Raw genomic sequence first — 16,806 nt, 5'->3', positions numbered from 1 at the left:
CAATATAGATGAACAGAAACTGGCATGCTTTAGAGAATGTGGATAAACATCTATTCAAGATTGCTGAATATCTACTCTCCAACTCAGCATGTGGAATTTTTTCTTTTACAGGCAAATTATAAACTGGTTTAACAGGACTTTCAACACAAACTATCAAACACCTTTTATAAATGAACAAGAACCAATTGAGGGGACAGCCTTTTATGACCCTGCACCAACCAATCTTATAACATTCAAGTGCTCTGTGAATAAGACAGAAAAACAGAAGGCTCTTGCAGTCTAACAAAGCTTTTGAGAAATTGGAAAACAGGTTTCAGCTTGACATAGCAATAGTCTAAACAGAAACTCTACTAGACCTCAGCTGCAATTGCTGCTCCTGGCATCAGGTAATACCTGCAAGCAAAGATCTGGCACTTCACTCTTTCACAATAGCTGCATATTACTATCTGTACCATCTCACAAGCTGTCACTGGTAAAGCATACACTTCATGTATGTTTCTGTTTCAGTCCTTAGTATCTCTGGTTAAAAGGATTTCAGGTGGGTTGGCAGGCAAAGTCCCCTGTTTTGAGGTCTGAGCCATTGAAGTTAGGGGACACAGTATTCAACTAGATCAGTGTTTCCCAAAGTGTGGTATGCGTACCCCTGGTGGTACACGAAAGGGTTTCAAGGGGTATGCGGCCGAATGGTTTTTTTTGTACTTTATCATTGGGATTTAGCGGCAAAAAACGTGTGTGTGTGTTCTTTTAAGAGAAAATAGAGTTCTTGTGATTTCTCCAGTTTCTCACACAACCATGTGAGGGAAGTTCTATATAATAACAGTGGTTTATCCCGATGTTATTCAGCTCGTAGTCTCTTTCACTCTCAATGCATTCCTTGTCTTTTTGTGTACCCCTCCAGTTTCTCATAAGACTCGGACTCCCTCGCAATGACTTTGGCCACCAAAAAACGCTTCTACAAACAGACAGATGGCACCACAAAGGTATTTATGCGTATGCTCAATGTTCACACCGGGAAGCGGGGAAGTGGGTTTTTTTCTCTATCTTCAGCCCTGCAGCGGCCATCTCGCCAGCCACTTCCCTCTTGGTGAATCTCCCCAAGTATTACTCTTTATTTCCAGAATGGTTTTTTTTGTTTGAATAATAGTTATTTTAATTATTAGTATATGAATTATTTCTATATTTTTGAATATATATTTTTGTTATATAAATATTATTTGTATTATTAAAATGTTTATTACTTACTTTGTATTTATTTTTTTACAAACATTTCATATAAAATTATAGGAATTACGAATGTGTTATAATACCTTACCCCTCTCCCAATTATTTTTGTGAAAGTTGGGTATGCAGGTAAAATCAATGTCTCAAAAGGGGTACGCGCATGTTGAAAGTTTGGGAAACACTGAACTAGATGATTAATCAATCTGATTCTATACAAAGCTGGTTTGTGATAAACATTCACAATGGACCCACTGATAGTATTGTATCTCATGCAAGAACAATACAATTCAACGAGTTTAACAAAAGTTCTTTGTACCGACTCTTGATGGTTACAACAATAAACAAAGACTGCTTTAAAGATAAAGGCATTATTTATGAAGACCAAGTTGCATTGGCTTAACAAGAAATCAGAAATGCTATTATCTGTATTACTGTACTGTAAAGAGAAACAAACCAACCAAAGGAGGACAAAAAGCAACCAAAGTTACCTCACAAGAGGAACAATATTTGATGTTGCAGGTTCTTGCTCTTATAACTGTATGCCCGACGTATCGGACGTATGCCCGATACTGTAAACTTCGGGGTGAGCCTATATAAACCCTATGACACCAATAAACGAGGTTCCCATGCTGGCCTGCTTCGGCTTGTAGCAACTGCAGTCACACGCACCTCATTACAGCAGAGGGAAGTCCCATTTACCTTGAAGACAATGGCAATCTCACTCCTTAAGAAGATACTAACTACTGGCAAGTTGCAAACATTCCCTTCTTGGGGAAGATGTTTGAGGGATTGATTGCCATGCCAACCACTCCAGGCATTCTTGGATAAAACTGGTTATCTGAATCTCAATATGGTCTTGAGTCTAGTGTTGGCACAAAAGCTGCTTTAGTTGTCAGGATGGGTGACCAGCAGTAAGAGAAAGGCAAGGGGAGTGTGACCTATCTTGTAAAGCACTTTGCATAAATGCTTTGTAGGTACCACTGATCAGCTCCTTTTAGCTAAGCCAGGTTTTTACCTGACCCATACCTGATGTAGGGCTGGTGGGCATAGTCTGGCCAAAATGGCCTCACAAACAAAATGGGGAGGCCTAATTAGGCCTGTGGATCAGAAGAGCCAGCAGGGAGGCATGCCAGATTGGGAACGGCTGCTTAAGCATCAGAAATAAATGCACCAAGCCCCTCCCCCATCTGCTTTTCCCATGGAAAGAGTGGGAACTGGGCTGATTAGGTGCTGTTACATGGTAATCTTCTCTTCTCTTTAAGCGCCAAGGTTGGGAGAAAGGCTGGGGAGTGTTTAGCCACTACGTTTACGAAAATGGCCACAGTACCTTTGCCACACAGGAGCCAAACCAGAAGTCCTTATCCCCTTCTCCATTATCTGGATGGGATAAGTGGCAACTGTGCAGCTGTGGCTTCAGAGTATCCAAACCATCCCCATCTTTCCAGTTTCAAACCTGCAGCTAGGCAGGGGGTTGTCCATGACCTTGTGCAGACATGCAGTGTTACTAACAACAGGAAGAGCAAGATCCTGGTGATCACAATTGTTGGGTTGGCTACACAAGGCAAGCCAAAAATTGTGGACACCTCTCATCCTCTAACTATATTTTATGCTTATTTATTGATCTGAATAAATGTATATCCCAGTCTTTAGGAAATTTCTCACAAGGTGGCAAATAACAATAAAACAAACATAATATATAAAACATTCCAATTAAAAACAGTAAATCAGCACCAAATTCATGGGTAGAATACTAAAAAATGAAAAAATAAAGCAAGCAGACAAATCAACATTACTAAAATACAGTCAAGCCCAACAACAAAAAAATAAACCCACCAATTAAGATGTCCTTCAAGAAAAAGTATGCAGGAAAAAATATATCTTCAGATGTTTCTGGAAAGCCTACAGTGTTGTGTCTGACAGAGCCTGACTGGGGTGGGAAGAAAGGAAGCAGCGATGTGGCCTCTGTGCTCTCCCCCATTTGAGAGGATGAAGACCATTTGGCAGCTTGACTTTGACAGAGCAGCATAACATGGAATTTACCTGCAAATGGAAAGGAGTAATTTTTGAGGAACAGGTAATCAACCTTCCCCAATTTCTCTCTGAGGATGGAGGATATTTGGTAGCTTGCCTTTCATGTAGCAGCAGTGAACCAGCTGATCGGAAGGTAGAGCATAGGGCTGTTGTGCAACATTCTTTCTCAGCCAAAACCTGATTTGCAAAATGGTGTGTATGTGTGAGAACAATGAACAGCATTACAAGGTTGTGAAGTTTCTCGTTAGAGATTAGTTTTTATTCATATGCGTGGAAGCAACTGTCTAAATTTTCTAACAGCAGCAACCCTATACATAAAAATAAAAAATGTTAACTTTAGTTCACAGAAGCAGTCTTCCATCCTTTCCTTCCCCCTGAAGCCACCTGCAATCTCTCAAAAGCCTCTCTAAAGGGTAAGTCCCCCAGGCTGAACAGATGTGAGATGAAAGGGCACCACTGGAGGAAGGAGAATTTCTTTCTCCTTTAGGATCCGAGCCCAATTCTCCCCTTTCCTGCACCTCCTCACATTCCATCCCAAATTGTTCAGGAGAGTGCCTTGATCTTTTACTGAGATTTTTAGAGGACTCATGTAGATGCAGTGGGGAGGAGGGAATGCAAAGCTTTCACTGCATTAACTTCCTTAAGTTATCGTTATATCCAAGGCAATATCTATAGACATCAATGAAGGCCATAGAAAGGAAACCAGAAGATAAAAGCAGCCAAGGAAAAGACCTCAAATACAATTAAAAGCACAACAGAACATGTCAGAGATCACTTGGTCCCTAAAGATAGCAATGGTGGCATCATGCAGGTATGTGCCTAGGGAGACAGTGCCTTAATTTGATCCCCACCAGAGGAAGGCCGTTGTCTAGCTATCACCTACCCATATTTCACACACACCCCACAACAAAAGAGGTAGGATAGCAGAATGAAAGCCCTCCGAAGAATGCTGCGATTGTGGCAGATTCATATGATGTGTTATAGAGTGTCTATGAACTGGCCTTCAAACATTATAGAAGATGACCTGTGATGTTCATCCATGCACACTTCCACTCTGGATTACTATCAAGGAGCATCTGGTATAGTTTTTGAAGGCCAGTTCATAGACATTTTATCCTTTTTGTGGGGTATGGGAGGATGAAGTGTTTTCCTCCTAACTAGGCAAGTTTTTTAAAAAATATGAAGAAGAAATAGGTTTGCTGTTCTTCTCATCCCACCTACCTACCCAGCTGGCTAGTTTTTGTCCATGCATTAACAGAAATAACTAAAAGTCACACAGTGTTACTGATGGATTTCAACACCATTCGTCAACCTAGAGATGTTAACACAAAGCCATAAGCTCTGCCCTAGTAGTGCCAATTCACAGAGGTCACTGCCCTAGTAGTGCCAATTCACTTCACTAACCAACATTTCTTATTACAGACTGCAATTCTAAGCACACTTATTTGGAGGTAAATTACACTGATTAAAATGGGTAAACAGTCACATATCTGACTGTATACATGGTACACAATTTTTACTCATTTGTGTATTACATCAATCAAGTAACATTAACATTAATCTTAAAATCAATCACATGGCACAACAAGTAAAGTCCCCTAGAAATTTGTTTTATAAAGAAACTATTTATTGTAAGACTGGGGGGGGTCTGAAATATCATTATTCTTAATTTAAATAAATTTTAATAAATTTGAGTTCAACGATAGAGTATTGTCAACAAGAGATCTTATTCAGCTTGAACTAAGCACTACAAAAACACACTAATACAATTGCAATCCTATGCATACTTCCTTTAGGTAACTCATTGAACTGGACTTATTCAAGTAAACATGCACATAATCAGGCTGCACATCTATTCAATAAACAAAAACAAAGTCTTAAAGTGATGAACTAAATACACAACATGGATAGGTGCAAACTCATACTTAAGTACCCAGTACTTAATACAATGCTATAGCTTCTCACATACCATAACAAACATTAGAATGTCATTCAGACCATGTTACTGTTAGAACAGATTGATAAAAGAAAGTTTGTCTTTAACAACAGAAACAAGCAGTACTGGAAGAAGCAAAGACCACCAGTGTTGAAACAATGATCCTCCAACATCAACTTCGCTGGACCAGCCATGTTGTTCAAATGCCTGATCACTGTCTTCCAAAGCAGCTACTTTACTCCCAACTTAAGGATGGAAAACAGAACATCGGTGGACAGCAAAAGAGGTTTAAAGATGTTCTCAAAGCTAATCTAAAAAAATGTAACATAAGCATCGAGAACTGGGAAGCCTTGGCCCATGAGCATCCCAATTGGAGGTTGGCCATTATCAAAGGTGCTATGGACTTTGAAGAAGCACGAGTACAGGGCGAAAGGGACAAACGAGCTAAGTGGAAGGCACGTCAAGCAAATCCTCATCGTCACCATCTTCCATCTGGAAACCTATGTCCTCACTATGGGAGGCTGTGGGGATCCAGAATTGGCCTCCACAGTCACTTACGGACCCACCGTTAAAGACCTTATCTTGGAAGACAATCTTACTCAGCCATGAGTGATCGCCAATGAATGAATGAATGAATGGACTGTTAGAACAGATTGATAAAAGAAAGTTTGTCTTTAACAACAGAAACAAGCAGTACTGCTGTAGCACACAAAAATAAGGAAAGAACAATTCAAATCTTCCATATTGCCAGGCTTCAGAGAGGGGACGTTGGATTGAGTGGAACTGATCCTCTGCTCAGCTCTCCTGGCTGAGTCTGCCTCCCACTGGCCACTGCTAACAGAGTGATGCAAGCATCACTGTTGACACCAACCTCCCTCTTCTGCCCACTGAATGTGGAGATGGTGGCCTGCTGACAGAGCCCAATGGAAAGCCCTGAAATAGGGCATTCCAAGGGTAGGGGTGAGCTGCCTGGAATCTGTTGGATCCTAAGCCAATCTCGCCACCATAATGTGACTGCATCAAGCCTGATGCAGACACAGTTGACCTTTCACCATGACCGCTATGTGTGGCCAGGCTGTGGATGCAGTGGTTGCTTCACAAAGCCCTGCTAGCAGATACTAAGATGTGAACAGTATAGACAATCATAATTAAAAATCAAAGAAAGGAAAAGTTCTAAGCAAAAGAGCCCCAGCTGACGAAGCGTCAAGGCCCCAGCTGACGAAGCGTCAAGGCCCCAGCTGACGAAGCGTCAAGGCCCCAGCTGACGAAGCGTCAAGGCCCCAGCTGACGAAGCGTCAAGGCGAGTTAAGCAGCAGAGCGAAAAGAGGGTAAGTAGCTCCCATTTATTCCATTATTTAATTGAAGTAAAACAGCGCAGAGCAATAAGTAATAAGGGCAGCCCAAGGTCACCCTGAGCTAGGAGCCAAATCCTGAAAGAACCTATATCTTAGGAGACAGATCCTAGGAGAAGGAAGCCCATAGAAAGCTAGTTTTCAACACCACCCTAGCAGGAAAGCTTCAGGGGACACTGTAAACAAGGCTAAATTCCAGTCAGAGAGAAGGGGGAAAAGGAAACTCCACCGACACATACAGGGAGAGAGTCAGCTCAGTCCTTGCTAAAAAGGGCAGCTTCAGCCTTCCTGAAACACAACCACAAGCTCTGTTTCCCTAGGTTAAAGAAAGGTCAGGCTGTTCTAGGTGGGAAAACAACAAACACAAAAGACTTGCCTGGAAGGCGCAGCCCCTTGATTAGATTAAAAGCAGCCAAAAGCTTAAACAGCCCCGCCCCTCGCTCAGGAAGGAAGGAAGCCTGAGAGAATACTAAAGAGTTAAGCCCCAGCTGATAGCCATCAGCCTCAAGTAACACATCATTGGCTGGCAGCAGTAGCTGGGAGGAACCAGCCACACATATAAAGTCAGAGCACCCTAGCAAGGGAGCCTGCTCCACAAGCTAGAGGAAGCCCCAGCTGACGAAGCGTCAAGGCGAGTTAAGCAGCAGAGCGAGTTCGGCAGCAGGGCGAGGAGGCCAGGGCCCCCCACTCTGCCCGTCTGTTCCCTGACCTCAACTAAACCGCAGTCTCCAACCCATTGACGTAATAAACCTTAAACAAAACTATGCAGGTAAGAAGCCAGCAGGGGTGTGGGGGCTTTCCAGTGTTTTGCACTACCTGCAGCATGTACGACTATCTGCCTGTTGGACAGAAGTCGTGGGTGTGCTCTCGGTGCAATGAGCTCCTGGCTCTCCGGGAACGACTTCATTTCCTTGAGGCCAAGGTGGCGGACCTGGAAAAGCTGAGAGAGGCAGAGAGGTGTGTGGAGGAGGCCTTCAGGGACATTATAGCTGTGTCCCACTCCAACGATGATAGCTCTCCTGCTATCATGGAGAACGATGGTCTCGGGGAAGGACAGCATCCAGCTGAGGAAGAGGGAAATGATCCCTTAGAAGGGACCCATTCCTTGGGGGATGAGCAGCTATCCTCTCGTGCCGAGGATATATCTCCAGGGGGTGGAGGGATCCTTGTAGTGGGTGATTCGATCATTAGGAACATAGACAGTGGGGTGTGTGATGGGCGTGTAGACCGCAAGGTGTTTTGCCTGCCTGGTGCGAAGGTTGCGGATATCGCCCGTCGTTTAGATAGTTTGGTAGACAGTGCTGGGAAGGAGTCAGTGGTCGTGGTGCACGTTGGCACCAACGACATGGGGAAATGCAGCCGTGAGGTCCTGGAAGCAAAATTTAGGTTGCTAGGTAGGATGCTGAAAGCCAGGACCTCCATGGTGGCTTTCTCTGAAATGCTACCGGTTCCACGCGCAGGACCAGCCAGACAGGCCCAGCTTCGCAGTCTCAATGCGTGGATGAGACGATGGTGTTGGGTGGAAGGGTTCGGATTTGTTACGCACTGGGGAACATTTTGGGACAAGCCGGGCCTGTACAAAAGGGACGGGCTCCACTTGAACCAGAATGGAACCAGACTGCTGGCACTTAAAATTAAAAAGGTAGCAGAGCAGCTTTTAAACTGACTGAGGGGGGAAACCCGACAGGAGCTGAGAAAGGTCCGGTTCGGAATAAACCTCCCCCCTGGGATAAAAACCAAAGAAATGATGAAATTTTAAAAGGGGTAGGCCTAGAAGTAGGCATTGTGAGAGCAGGGGCACAGGATATAAATTCAGAAGAGCAAAATTACCACAGGCCTAACCACAAGTGCCAAAGACACTTGAAGAGAGACACTGCTTACAAGTGCCTGTACGCTAATGCTAGGAGCCTCCGAACCAAGATGGGAGAACTGGAGTGCTTGGTCTTAGAGAAGAGCATTGATATAGTGAGCATAACTGAGACCTGGTGGAATGGAGAAAACCAGTGGGATACGGTTATCCCTGGATATAAACTATATCGGAAGGACAGGGAAGGACATATTGGTGGTGGAGTCGCTCTATACGTGAAAGAAGGCATTGAATCCAGCAAGCTCGAAACCCCAAAAGAGGCAGACTCCTACACAGAATCATTGTGGGTGGTGATACCGTGCCCCAGGAGGGACTTAATACTGGGAACGATCTATCGTCCCCCTGATCAAAATGCTCAGGGAGACCTTGAGATGAGATATGAAATTGAGGAAGCATCCAAACTAGGAAATGTGGTAGTAATGGGTGACTTCAACTACCCGGACATAGACTGGCTGCATATGTGTTCCAGTCATGACAAAGAAGCAAAGTTTCTAGATATTCTAAATGACTATTCCCTAGATCAGTTGGTCATGGAACCGACCAGAGGGACGGCAACCCTGGACTTAATCCTCAGTGGGGACCGGGACCTGGTGCGAGATGTAAGTGTTGTGGAACCGATTGGGAGCAGTGACCACAGTGCTATTAAATTAAACATACATGTAACTGGCCAATTGCCAAGAAAATCCAACACGGTCACATTTGACTTCAAAAGAGGAAACTTCACAAAAATGAGGGGATTGGTAAAAAGAAAGCTGAAAAACAAAGTCCAGAGGGTCACATCACTCGAAAATGCTTGGAAGTTGTTTAAAAACACTATATTAGAAGCTCAACTGGAGTGCATACCGCAGATCAGAAAAGGTACCGCCAGGGCCAAGAAGATGCCAGCATGGTTAACGAGCAAAGTCAAGGAAGCTCTTAGAGGCAAAAAGTCTTCCTTCAGAAAATGGAAGTCTTGTCCAAATGAAGAAAATAAAAAAGAACACAAACTCTGGCAAAAGAAATGCAAGAAGACAATAAGGGATGCTAAAAAAGAATTTGAGGAGCACATTGCTAAGAACATAAAAACCAACAACAAAAAATTCTATAAATACATTCAAAGCAGGAGACCATCTAGGGAGACAATTGGACCCTTGGATGATAAGGGAGTCAAAGGTGTACTAAAGAACGATAAGGAGATTGCAGAGAAGCTAAATGAATTCTTTGCATCTGTCTTCACAGTGGAAGATATAGGGCAGATCCCTGAACCTGAACTAACATTTGCAGGAAGGGATTCTGAGGAACTGAGACAAATAGTGGTAACGAGAGAGGAAGTTCTAAGCTTAATGGACAATATAAAAACTGACAAATCACCGGGCCCGGATGGCATCCACCCGAGAGTTCTCAAAGAACTCAAAGGTGAAATTGCTGATCTGCTAACTAAAATATGTAACTTGTCCCTTGGGTCCTCCTCCGTGCCTGAGGACTGGAAAGTGGCAAATGTAACGCCAAACTTCAAAAAGGGATCCAGAGGGGATCCCGGAAATTACAGGCCAGTTAGCTTAACTTCTGTCCCTGGAAAACTGGTAGAAAGTATTATTAAAGCTAGATTAACTAAGCACATAGAAGAACAAGCCTTGCTGAAGCAGAGCCAGCATGGCTTCTGCAAGGGAAAGTCCTGTCTCAGTAACCTATTAGAATTCTTTGAGAGTGTCAACAAGCATATAGATAGAGGTGATCCAGTGGACATAGTGTACTTAGACTTTCAAAAAGCGTTTGACAAGGTACCTCACCAAAGGCTTCTGAGGAAGCTTAGCAGTCATGGAATAAGAGGAGAGGTCCTCTTGTGGATAAGGAATTGGTTAAGAAGCAGAAAGCAGAGAGTAGGAATAAACGGACAGTTCTCCCAATGGAGGGCTGTAGAAAGTGGAGTCCCTCAAGGATCGGTATTGGGACCTGTACTTTTCAACTTGTTCATTAATGACCTAGAATTAGGAGTGAGCAGTGAAGTGGCCAAGTTTGCTGACGACACTAAATTGTTCAGGGTTGTTAAAACAAAAAGGGATTGCGAAGAGCTCCAAAAAGATCTCTCCAAACTGAGTGAATGGGCGGAAAAATGGCAAATGCAGTTCAATATAAACAAGGGTAAAATTATGCATATTGGAGCAAAAAATCTTAATTTCACATATACGCTCATGGAGTCTGAACTGGCAGTGACCGACCAGGAGAGAGACCTCGGGGTTGTGGTGGACAGCACGATGAAAATGTCGACCCAGTGTGCGGCAGCTGTGAAAAAGGCAAATTCCATGCTAGCGATAATTAGGAAAGGTATTGAAAATAAAACAGTCGATATCATAATGCCGTTGTATAAATCTATGGTGCGGCCGCATTTGGAATACTGTGTACAGTTCTGGTCGCCTCATCTCAAAAAGGATATTATAGAGTTGGAAAAGGTTCAGAAGAGGGCAACCAGAATGATCAAGGGGATGGAGCGACTCCCTTACGAGGAAAGGTTGCAGCATTTGCGGCTTTTTAGTTTAGAGAAAAGGCGGGTCAGAGGAGACATGATAGAAGTGTATAAAATTATGCATGGCATTGAGAAAGTGGATAGATAAAAGTTCTTCTCCCTCTCTCATAATACTAGAACTCGTGGACATTCAAAGAAGCTGAATGTTGGAAGATTCAGGACAGACAAAAGGAAGTACTTCTTTACTCAGCGCATAGTTAAACTATGGAATTTGCTCCCACAAGATGCAGTAATGGCCACCAGCTTGGATGGCTTTAAAAGAAGATTAGACAAATTCATGGAGGACAGGGCTATCAATGGCTACTAGCCATGATGGCTGTGCTCTGCCACCCTAGTCAGAGGCAGCATGCTTCTGAAAACCAGTTGCCGGAAGCCTCAGGAGGGAAGAGTTTTCTTGCACTCGGGTCCTGCTTGCGGGCTTCCCCCAGGCACCTGGTAGGCCACTGTGAGAACAGGATGCTGGACTAGATGGGCCACTGGCCTGATCCAGCAGGCTCTTCTTATGTTCTTATGTTCTTAAGAGCCATTACAAGATTCATCAAGATTTTATCCATTTTAAATATCATAAAATTAAAGAACAGCATTTCTTTTATTTTTCCATGAATGCAGATCTAGGGCTGATTTTTCAAGTAGTAAGACATATGGTTTCTTCGTCTCTTTAAAGCAAGACACATACTATAAAGCTGCAAAAATACCAATTCAATTATACTAGCAATTTTTCTTAACTGCAAAAAATAAAAATCCTAGATCAGAGGCCCAGAGAATCTCTGCAACAGGAATCCAATCTGAAAACTTACATTTAGTATATGTTTGGTATTAAGTGACAAATTTGCATCATTAACTGTTTCAACATTAGTATTTACAATCCATTATGAATTCGAACTGTATTCATGTTAGCTGCAATCCACTAACAATTGCACACAGTTATTACACCAGTTTCATTAGGGCTACACTGTGCAATGTTTAAGGTTACACTGCACCCACTAAAGTTTTGTTTAAGGAACAATACATTTCAAATTCCAAAGATTGTGTAATTCAAGACGATTACAAATACTCACTTTACTAATTTAGGCTGCAATCCAATACATGTCTACTCAGAAATAAGCTCCTCATTGGGTTCACTGGGACTTACACCCAGGTAAGTGTGCATTGGATTGCAGCCTAAGTAGTGCAATGACTAAGGCAAAAATCCTAACCTCACTTACCCAAGAATAAGCCCCAGTAATTGCAATAGGACTTACTTCTGAGTAGACATGGTTAGGATTGTGCCAGAAGAATCTAAGCTGTGAGCTAGAGTCCTTGGTTCAAATCCAGCCTCATGACTTTAAGTTACTGTCTGTCAGCTGTAATACAGACATAGCAGTTCTACCTACATTACATTGTTGAAAGGATGAAGAATGTACTTTGAACACTAAAACAATATATGCTGGAATATATACATACCAAGTATAATTAGTTTTATAAGAAAATACATATTTTCAGCACCTAAATTTGCTTTTTCAAGTACTAATTTTGTAGACTTTATGAAAAAAGTTTAATGATTATACACAGTCACCACAATTCTATTCATTTTTTTCAGAAGTAAGTGCCACTGGGTTCAAAGGTTAAGTCCCTTTACCAAGTAAGCATGCACAGGATTGTAACCTATGGCTGCTTTGATGTAGTTTAAGGGGTTTGCCTCTACCATTCATCCATAAAAGCATTATGTCAGTAATAGTTTCACTTTCATGGGGTGGAGAGAAAAAATTAACGACAAACTTTTCCTCACGAAAAAATTCAATTATGCTCCTCTATGAGAAATTTTATTTTTTAAAGAGATCATCTCATCATATAAAAGCTAAGTTCAGGAGAAAAGCCCTTAAGATAAACCATCACCCACAAGGAGAGAGAAAACAGAGAATATATTTTAGTGTTGCCCATATTCCCCTTATTCCAAGGAGTTTATATAACAATTGTTGATTTCATTCCAAGTGTCTCAATTTAAAATAGCCAGCAGCTATAACATATATGTGTGTGTAGAAAAAATCAGGCCACAGGTTCTGAAACCTTCCCAATAAGAGAGAAGACAAGAGAAATTGTGAAAATTAAACATTTCATTCAATCCCACTCTTTTTCCCAAGCCTTCAAATTTATCTTGCTTTAGGCCTAATAAAGCAAGTAATTAAAGGGTTGTTAGCTTGTTTCTTTTTAGTCAGGTGAACTTCTGCTTTTAAATGATTAAAAGAACAATTACAATATTACAATATTTCAGTCATGGTTGTACAGGCTGACCACGTTTAACACAGATAATGACTAAATTAATCAAATTGTGCACTGGAAATTTTTGAACACATTGTCTAAGGCAAGAAATGCACATACATATTGTGCGAACTCCAGAGATAATCCATTTTTAAAAATTTATAATGAAGAACATAGATTAATCAATAATACTTTCAATTGTACTAATATTTGACTACAGTGTGATGGACATTAAAACTGCACTACAGAGCAAAAGACAAGCAATGGCACCATAAAGGGAATCCCAGAGCCTATCTTGCAGAAGGAAATTTGCAACAGAGCTTCACCCCAAGGTATTTTCAGGATTTTGCCATTACATCCATCCCTTTTCTAAAGCTGTACATACCATCCTCTGTGTAGCAACATTTGGTACCTTTTTTAAAAAAAAATACAAAGGATCTACCAAAAGAGAAAAAACTGAAGCCAGCCTGCAATCTACAAGAATTAACATTCCTTCACATCTGTGCATATTCAAAGGCATATTCCCACAGACAGCCAAGGGAAAGGTACACTAATCCTTGCATTTCAAGGGTCCAAAGGAAAATGAGAAGAGCGTAACAGAGAATTGGGCTTTCAGCCCAAATTGCTATAATTTTAACTAAAATGGCAAGCAAGGAAAAAGCCAAGGCAGAATTTGAGTCTGCGGCACCATTGCATACATAATATTGCTCATATCAAACTCATGGGGCAGGGGCGGGGAGAGAGAGAAAAAAAGAAGTCTCAGAAAGAACACATGTATGACATGCCACAAGAATACATATAGGCAAGGAGGAACCGAAGGAGGAAGGGATGCCCGGGCTGATTCTTCTTGCCTTAATCTGAAACCCACAGGAATATAAAGCACACGAGCAGCCTGAAGATATCGATTATAACAAAGTCTCCAATGGCACTATCTCTACTAGTACCACATATTAATGGATGCAGGGTCTGATTAGCCCTTGTGCTTGCTGTTGTTGCTCCTGCTGGTGGTAGTGGTGGCAGCTGCGCCTGTGGTGATGGTGGTGACAGAAAAAAATAAAATAAGACACCCAATCCCCCAGAAACGCCCTGCGTGGAAATGGATGGCAAAGATTACTGGGGGAGGCGGGGAGAAAGATGTTGCCCCTACCCAACTAGTATGACCAAGAGGAACTTGTGATCAGGGTGGTGAGAGGAGGGGGAAAGGGAACAGCAGCCAGCCACGGCTAGCAGATGGAAATTTGGAGCTGGGGGGAGAGAGAAGAGAGGCGAGGAAGTGGGCGGCATCCTTGGTGGCGACAGCGTGTGTGTGATGGTGGGTGGGTGGGATTTGAAAGAGGGGAGCGGTTATGGGAAGACGAGGAGGTGAGAGAAGGATGGCCGGGAAGGGGGAGAAGAGGGCTGAAGGGGGGCTGCAATAATTGGAGGGTGGGCGACAGGTGGGACAGGTAAACGCCTCCACTCCCTCCCTCCCGCGACTTACCGGGCCTCGCATCCCCTCCGCTCCGTCCGTCAACGCTGCTGCCTCTGCTTTCGCCACCGCCTCCTTCTTGCGGCTGCCTCCGTTATGCCCTCCCGCGACAATCCTCCCAGCGTTTGCCTCACACTCTCGCCTTCCTCTGCCTCACGGCTCACTCGTTTAGTTCTCAGCCAAAGCCGCCACCCGCTTGCAAGGTTTTTGGGGAGGTGTTACTGAGGTGGGCCTCCTCCCCTTTTTAGTCAATGACACTCACCCCCGCCAATTGGGAAGGAGCACAGGAAAGAAGAGGCCACGCCTCTCACCAACGGGAACCAATGGCGATAGGTATTCCCCCCAATGCGCCATGGTGGGCCGGAGATGGGCGGAGGTCACCACGGTCTTCGCCATCATGTCTCCGCCCCGCCTACCTTTTCCTCGGAGTTTAGCCCCGCCCACCGCACGCCCAGGCTCGGTTGACTTTACAGTTCCCGAGCAACCAAAGGAATGGAGAAGGAGGCGGCTGCTGCTACTGCTGTTACTTCTGCTGCCTCCACCTCTGCCTGGCAGCTGGCGCCTGGGGCGGCCGGGGGAAGGAAAACGGGGGCCTGGCAGCAGGGGAGTCGTGACTGGGAAGTAGTTGCTGCTGCCGCCGCCGCCGCCGCCACCAAAGGAAGAGGAAAGGGTGGGGAGAGGGGCAGGGAGGGCTGGATGCTCATGAGGCAGCCTCAGCAGCTGTTGCTGTCATGACTAAGCGCAGCGTATGTGACACACACTGAAACAGGTGGAGGCTCAGAATGGGAAAGGGAGGAGAGGAGAAGTGGGGTTTTATTTGGAGGTCTCAGCATCCATCTCTTGTTCGTGAAGTGTACCTATGCCGCTCCCTACCACTGATCGGAATGGATGTTCTTTCCTTTTCTCATTCCCGCTCCCCAGTCTTGTGACTACTGTTGCATATGCCAAGAAGGTGCACAGCTCACCACCACAAAAAAAGGGGGGGATTAAGAAGGGAACGTGCAGCACACCGCTAAGCATGTTCAGTATAGTTCCGTTTCAAAAGGGAAGTATGCATAGGCTTTCCACCTTAATGTACATTCTGTTCCTGGATTTTTCTATTTGCTAAAACCAGTCCCAGACCAAATCTGAGTACATGCAGAACATCTTTACCTCGACATCACTAAATGACCCATCCAGCTCCCAACTATCTGAGTTAAGTGGGAATGACTTCTAGATCAGTGGATGTGGCTTTGTAGCTTGAGCTCCAGCACCTGTGGTGTGTGTTTTTTTTGTAGAGGAAGGGTATTAGAAATTAAGGACAGAAGCAGGGTCTGTTACACTGACTCTTCTTGTCTTCACTATACTGTTATATTTGTTCAGTTTTCTAATACTCTTATGTACAGGGGAACAACTTTGACATTTCATTCTGTAATTACTTAATAGGGTAGCTCATTTACTAAAAGATCAGATGTTAATTACACAAATGAAAGTATAAATGTGTGCATTAAATATTAATTAAAAGTGTTTTATTTCAAAATCTGATCCTATGTCTTCAAACTATGTTTGGTTTTGTATGAAACCAAGTAGTATGTCTGCATTGTTACAATAAGGCATGGAGAGGCGCCAAATTTTATTAAAAGTGATGGATGGTTGTGAATGCTTAGGCTCACGCTGTATTATGTTAATTTTTAGAACAAGAACTAGATCCATCCCAAAGCAAAGCCTTTTAGAAGTCTGTGAATATATCAATCAAGCTGCACTGCACTCTTCTGCATGCTCCCCTGGGAATATTTATTTTATTGTTTGTTTATTGCATTTATATCCCACCATTTATCCAAGGGGCAATATAGATGCAAACAGCAGGCCATCTCATCCAGCTAACTGCTGCAAAACAATCTCTGCTTTCTAGCAAGCCAAAATCAAGGTACATTACAGATGTAATCCTAACCATACCTACTAGGAAGGAAGTTCTACTGAACTCAGGGGCTTCAGGATAAGCGGGCTTAGGTTTGAGCAACAAGATGCCTATATAAAACAATAATCAAAAATTGCCTACACAAACACTGTAAGGTGCCATATACATGGTGGGTGCTGTATAAATAATTGGGGTGATGATAATGGTAGGTAGCCAAGCAACACACTAAGGCCACAAACAAATAAAGCACAGGTACTTTCACATGTGACCTGAGGCAACATTCCTTCTCTTTT

The 16,806-nt window shown here is 43.2% G+C and overlaps 1 protein-coding gene across 5 annotated transcripts in view; it reads right to left on the bottom strand.

Annotated features, from left to right (window-relative positions):
- The window catches only part of CDKL5 (cyclin dependent kinase like 5), a 124,168-nt gene extending 109,119 nt beyond the window's left edge, over window positions 1-15,049 (bottom strand). For 3 of the 5 annotated variants that reach the window (XM_061627239.1, XM_061627238.1, XM_061627241.1), the window contains exon 1: window positions 14,629-15,046. The gene's annotated coding sequence lies outside the window, so the exon portion shown is untranslated. Of the gene's footprint in view, window positions 1-3,054; window positions 3,262-14,628 lie in introns of all 5 variants that reach the window. The other 2 variants (XM_061627240.1, XM_061627242.1) reach the window with 2 other exon arrangements.
- Window positions 15,050-16,806: the final 1,757 nt, after the last annotated feature.

The sequence above is a fragment of the Rhineura floridana genome, chromosome 5 (assembly GCF_030035675.1).
Source record: "Rhineura floridana isolate rRhiFlo1 chromosome 5, rRhiFlo1.hap2, whole genome shotgun sequence".
Lineage (NCBI taxonomy): Eukaryota > Metazoa > Chordata > Lepidosauria > Squamata > Rhineuridae > Rhineura > Rhineura floridana.
The sequence above is the reverse complement of the archived record's forward strand: the minus strand, read 5'-3'. Positions and strand labels throughout refer to the sequence as shown.